The sequence below is a fragment of the Amblyomma maculatum genome, chromosome 7, assembly GCF_055883805.1.
Source record: "Amblyomma maculatum isolate TAMU_Amacu chromosome 7, ASM5588380v1, whole genome shotgun sequence".
Taxonomy (NCBI): Eukaryota; Metazoa; Arthropoda; class Arachnida; order Ixodida; family Ixodidae; genus Amblyomma; species Amblyomma maculatum.
Genome location: NC_139350.1, coordinates 109,257,130 through 109,263,026, shown reverse-complemented (window position 1 = coordinate 109,263,026; position 5,897 = coordinate 109,257,130). Strand labels below are relative to the sequence as shown.

Sequence of the window (5,897 nt, the reverse complement as noted above, 5' to 3'; positions counted from 1 at the left end):
CAGCACCAAAACAGCCGCCGATGAGTTATATAATCTGACTTTTGATGGTATAGCGAGGGGGAAAGCGCGAACGCAGTCCCCCACTACCAAAAATTGCATGCCCCATCTGCCCCAGTTTGGGGTAGTGGCAGGGGTCAGCACGAGCGTAGTGCAATGCCCGCACCTCTCCCTGGAGGCACCGCCTTGCTGATCACGGTAGCCTCGGCACCAGGTAAGTATGCTTGGACGACGTCTCTGCCGCGGAGGCAACCTACAGAGACGCCGCCTTCTGCTCAAGTTACGACCGTTGGGAAATAAAAGAACGTGCCTCTCCCTGCTCCGTGTTTCTTGTCTACCCGGAGAATAACAAATGTTTTCTTGCGAACTCTCAAGCTGTTAATTCAAAACTATTTTGTAGAAGCCTACTGACCATTATATGTGCACAAAATAGGCTACAAACTCGCACAACACGCTGGCGTATGTCTCAGTGTTGCTAATAGACATGTTTAACGGGTGGTGGCGCCACCTCACACGCCTTCCAACTTCTCGCATTCCTCTACTGCGGCAATGCACTGCAGCGTATTGAGCGATTGAGCGTGCAGAGTTCGTGCCCCCAAGCAGTTCGTACCGGAGAAAGTCCCAGCGATTCGCGCGTTTCCGGCAAGAAACCATCCCCGTGAGTCTCGCAAGTGGCGTCACGGACTCCGATCGCATTGTAGTAGCGACCGTAGCAGAGTGTGCCACGGGACTCGGGTATTGCACAACAGGGGAAGATCACTTGACAAGGGTAACGTAGAACCTGCGTCACGGCTACAATCCTCGCCCTCTCAGCAGTTTTTTTTTTTTTTTTTTTTTTTTACTCTTTTCCGGGCTTTTTCTTTCGAACTTTTTTCCTTGTCTTTTTTTGCGCACGTTCTTTGTAGAGGTCCCGTATTCCTTCCCGATATTCCGCTAACCACGCCCTACCTCCATTTCCCTCTTCGTGCTAACATACATTAAGTGTCCTAGGATTTAACGTGCTTTCTCTACCTGCCGTGTTTTTTTTTTTTTTTTTTTTTTTTCAATTCATTTCACCACCTTTCTACCTGTTTCTTTTCCTCGCCTTGCTTTACATAGCGCAAATATGAAAAAGTTAACCCTCACGGTCTGCGTAGGGTTGTTCAATATGAAAAGGAGCAAAGTTATGCCATTCATTAAGTTACCCGTTCCTCTGTCGTTTATGTGTCAAGTATACTTTTTTGTGTGTTTTATTGATTATAAATGTAACGTCCAAAAGTAATTTTCGCCTTTACTTGAGAAAATAAAACGAACCGTCTTTTTGAGCAAACTGATAGTTCCCTTTCATACTCGGAGACAGTGTACAAAGACTACGTGGGGAAAGCAGCGTCAGAAATCGAGCAGGCAACGCAGCTTGTGGAGGTGGCACGCATACATGCTTACTTGTTTTTTGTTTTTCCTTATAAACCACTTGGCTTAGACGACAATTACTATTTCGAATGAAATTAGAGCATTCTGCGTCTCTCGTACTATACTAAACAGTACCCTAATTTCGGCAATTTAACAAAAAGCACATGCAAATCTGCGTGTATTTCGCCGCTTCGCTCCGAATATAATCTCAAAGCAATTCCTATCAGTTTAAACAAATCTAATAAACCACGTGGCGTAGACGGCCCCCGCCGTGAGTGAGTGATGCAGTGGTAAGACGCGCCCGACTACTGTGCCGGAGTTCCCGGGTCCGACCACGGCGGCTGCGTTTTTCGATGGAGGCGAAACGAAGTGGCGTCCGTGTGCTGTGCGATGTCAGCGCACGTTAAAGATCCTCAGGTGGTCGAAATTACTCCGTAGCCCTCCACAACGGCTCCCCTTTCTCTCATTCCACTTTCAACTCCCACCTTCCTCCCTTCCCTTACGGCGCGGTTCAGAGTATTCGCGAGAGTTCAGAGAGTTCGCAGACTGGAGTGGCTTGCTACGGAAAGCGGGTGCTTGGCGCCTCAGCAGAGTGGTTTTCGCCCCTTACGAGACTGCATTGCGGATGTTGTCAGCACCATTGAAAACGCCCGCAACACCAGCCAAGTGGGATACCTCATCCTGCTCGACATCAGAAGCGCCTTGGATTGTCTTCCTCACTGGGCAGTGATCGACGCGCTAAAAAACATTGGTGCCACCGGCCGCCTCCTGAACTTCGTCAGTGCGTTCCTCAGCGAGCGAACACTCTCCGTGAAGGTGGGCAGCACCTGTAGTGCCCCCCGTCCAGTGCCATGCGGTGTCCCTCAGGGAAGTGTGCTGAGCCCTTTCCTATTCAACATCGTGCTGGCCCAACTACCCTTGTGTCTCCCCCGTGCTGTGCGCGAGTTTGTGCGTGTGTGTGTATATGCGGACGATGTTGCCCTGTTCGCCTCATCAACAACCCGCAGCAACGCCTCATCGCTTCGCGACCTTCAGCGTGCGCTCGATGCTGTCACCGCGTTTATTCGCAGTGTCGGCCTCGCAGTGTCGGCCGAAAAAACTGAAGCCCTGCTCTACCATCCCCGTGGTGCTGCAGCCCGCAACAAAACACGCCCTCTTCGCCTGGACGGAACCCCCCTGCCTTGGCGCACAACGGTTGTTTACCTCGGCCTCAAAATTGATGCCCGCATCACCTGGCGCCCTGCGGTGGATAAAGTGTGCGCAGACACCAAGCGCATAGGTAAACTAGCGCTTCGTCTCCTTGCCAAAGGTGAAGGAGCCTCTCCCCCGCTCTGTGCAAGAATCCATGAAGCGATCGCCTCAGCCAGAGCATTGTATGCCCTTCCCCTGCTCAGCCTCAGCCTACTCCAATGGAAAAGGCTGGACACATGCCATAGGAACGCCATACGACACATATATGGTCTCCCCAACGGATCTCAGGTGGCAGCGACCTATGCAGAAACCCGCACCATCCCCCTCTCACTAAGAGCACTCAAAACTGCCCTCAACCACATCGAGCGGCTTCACCGAGCACAAGATGGCTCTGAACTTCTTCGCAGAATTTCAGCCAAACCTAACACACGCATCGGTCGTGTCATGTGCCTCTTCCGTGAGATACTGGGCCCCCCTCCACCGCCCCTTGCTGCTTCACAACCCCCACATGAAATCTGCCCGCCCCGCATCTATCAGGGTCTCCCAGGGGTGAAGAGCAAACGAAACACGCCCGTATGCGAACTTCAGCAAGAGGCCGAATCCAAAATTCACACGGATTTTCGTCACCGAACCCTCATCTTTACTGATGGGTCAGTCCGTCAGCAAGAAAAATCCGCAGCTGCTGCATGTGTGATTCCCGACTTGGACACCTCTAAATTATGCAGGCTACACTTCCCTTCCTCGTCACAAACAGCTGAGATAGCTGCACTCAATCTGGCAGCCACCCTGCTCCTGGAAAGCCCTGAAATTAAAAATGCTGCCATTCTCACCGATTCGAGGGCAGCGCTTCAGGCCCTTGCGCAGCCTAGCAAAGGACCTCGCCTACTGCAAGTATGCGCACGCAACTTCCAACGCCTCGCCGAATCCGGCTGCGATACAGTCCTACAATGGATCCCATCGCACTGTGGGATAGGGGGCAACGAACTTGCTGATGAGCTCGCTCGATCAGCCCACCACCCGTCCGTTCCCATGTGCGCGGACAACACTACATATGACTGTGCTCGTCTTGCAATCGCGCGACACACCATTTCCCACCACCCTGACCCTCGCATCGCCAGCGGCCACCCCTTCCGTGCAGTTAATACTCGCCTCTTCGCCCGGAGAGACTATGTTCTGCTGTTGCGCCTCCGCATCGGATGTGTTTGGACCGGTGTGCGCGCTAGCCGACTACGAGGAATGTCTCCCCTGTGTGCGTCGTGCGGTGACGCAGAAACACTCGAACACGTTCTGTGTATGTGCCCTGTGTACTCGCAACCGCGACACCTCCTTCGGGAAGGTTACCGAAATCTTGGACTTCCCTGTGCTAACACATGTGAGATCCTTCACCCGTCTGGCCCTCCCCACAAAGTGCAAAGTGCCCTAAAAGTGCTCCTGTTATTCCTACGGGACAGTGGACTAAGTGCAAAACTGTGAACACTTTCCATCTTCCCCTAGTGCGCAAATTATTGCCAGCAACTCTCACCAATTCAGTGTGCCACTCCCGCGCTATTCCCCGCATAGCACCAGTTCCATTTTTTTCTTTTATTATCATTACTCTGTTTGTGTTTTTTTTTTCTTGTCCCATAAGGCCCTTTTGCACAAGGACCTTCTCTCACTCCTGCGCGCAACCAACTGCCCGCAAATCGTCTAACTTTTATCTGTACCAATTTATGTAATGCCCACAGAATCTTTTTTTTTTCTGTGTGTGTGTTTATCATAATCAATTCCTCCGTTACATATTCCATAAGGTCCCATGCACCTTCTGCAAAGGCCCTATCTCCTCCATCTCAAATAATCCCCTCAGACTACTTTTTTTTTTTTTTCCTCCCTCCACTTATTATTTTTTTTTTTTGTGGTGTTTATTATCATCAATTCTTCCTTTATATATCCCATAAGGTCCCATGCAACCTCTGCAAAGGCCCTTCCTTCCCAGCCTATCTGTTGCATTTCAACTAATGCCCTCAGACTACTTTTTTTTTCCTCTCTTCTTTTTTTTTTCTTTTGTCTGTTTAGTATCATCAATTCCTCCGTTACATATTCCATAAGGTCCCATCCACCTTCTGCAAAGGCCCTATCTCCTGCATTTCAAATAATCCCCTCAGACTTTTTTTTTTTTTTTTTGTGGTGTTTATTATCATCAATTCTTCCTTTATATATCCCATAAGGTCCCGTGCAACCTCTGCAAAGGCCCTTCCTTCCCAGCCTATCTGTCGCATTTCAAATATGCCCTCAGACTACTTTTTTATTATTATTATTATTATTATTATTATTATTATTATTATTATTATTATTATTATTATTATTATTATTATTATTATTATTATTATTATTATTATTTTTTATTATTATTATCTTATCTCCTCCTATATTATCCCACAAGGCTCTTTGCCCCTTCTGCAAGGCCCCACTCCTCCCACCGCGCGCATCCAACTGCTCGCATAAGCATCCATGACATTCCAAATCTCCCTATCAGATTTTCTTTTTTTTTTCCCTTTCTTTAAACCTCATAATTATCTCTACATATGTCATGAAGGCTTTCTCCTTTGCGCGGCACGTCCCCGCTTCAAAATCCACCAATCCTTGTTGTACGAGTGTTTGCCCTTCCATGTTTGGCATTTTTCTCCAGGGGTCCTCGACATTGACTACTAACGACAACGCTTTCGCTCCCCCTTCCCCTCTACTCGGCCCCGTTGCGGTGTATCCCTGCAAGTACAGGAGACAGTTATAGGGCCGTGTAATCCCCCCCTTCTCTTCCCCCCTCAACAAGAATCTCATTATTATTATCTGTCATACAGAGCAAGTGTGACAGATACTGCGCCTTTTTCTTCCAGCGACAGTAGCGATGGTGTACCTACAAACTTGCTCTAGGCGGATAAAGTGCGACTAATTAACGCCGATAAGAGGCAAATGATAGAGGAGAGGAGGGATTCCCCTGATACTTAATATCCGAAATAGACTGCTGAAGGTCATTTCTTACTAAGCAAACCTGTGCATCCCACGAGGTTTATCTATTTATGATCTGAATTATTACGTAACTAAACTCCCCTTAAGCGAACGACCTCGCATTACCGAAGTGCCTGCAACGGAGCAGCACCAAAACAGCCGCCGATGAGTTATATAATCTGACTTTTGATGGTATAGCGAGGGGGAAAGCGCGAACGCAGTCCCCCACTACCAAAAATTGCATGCCCCATCTGCCCCAGTTTGGGGTAGTGGCAGGGGTCAGCACGAGCGTAGTGCAATGCCCGCACCTCTCCCTGGAGGCACCGCCTTGTGTTTAA

General features: G+C 49.1%; 1 non-coding gene and 1 pseudogene across 1 annotated transcript; both read right to left on the bottom strand.

Annotated features, from left to right (window-relative positions):
• Positions 1-55: 55 nt before the first annotated feature.
• On the bottom strand, positions 56-219 carry LOC146184385 (U1 spliceosomal RNA). The gene has a single exon (XR_014709022.1). It is a non-coding gene; the product is annotated as a U1 spliceosomal RNA (small nuclear RNA).
• A 5,540-nt stretch (positions 220-5,759) lies between these two features.
• On the bottom strand, positions 5,760-5,897 carry LOC146184384 (U1 spliceosomal RNA; annotated as a pseudogene).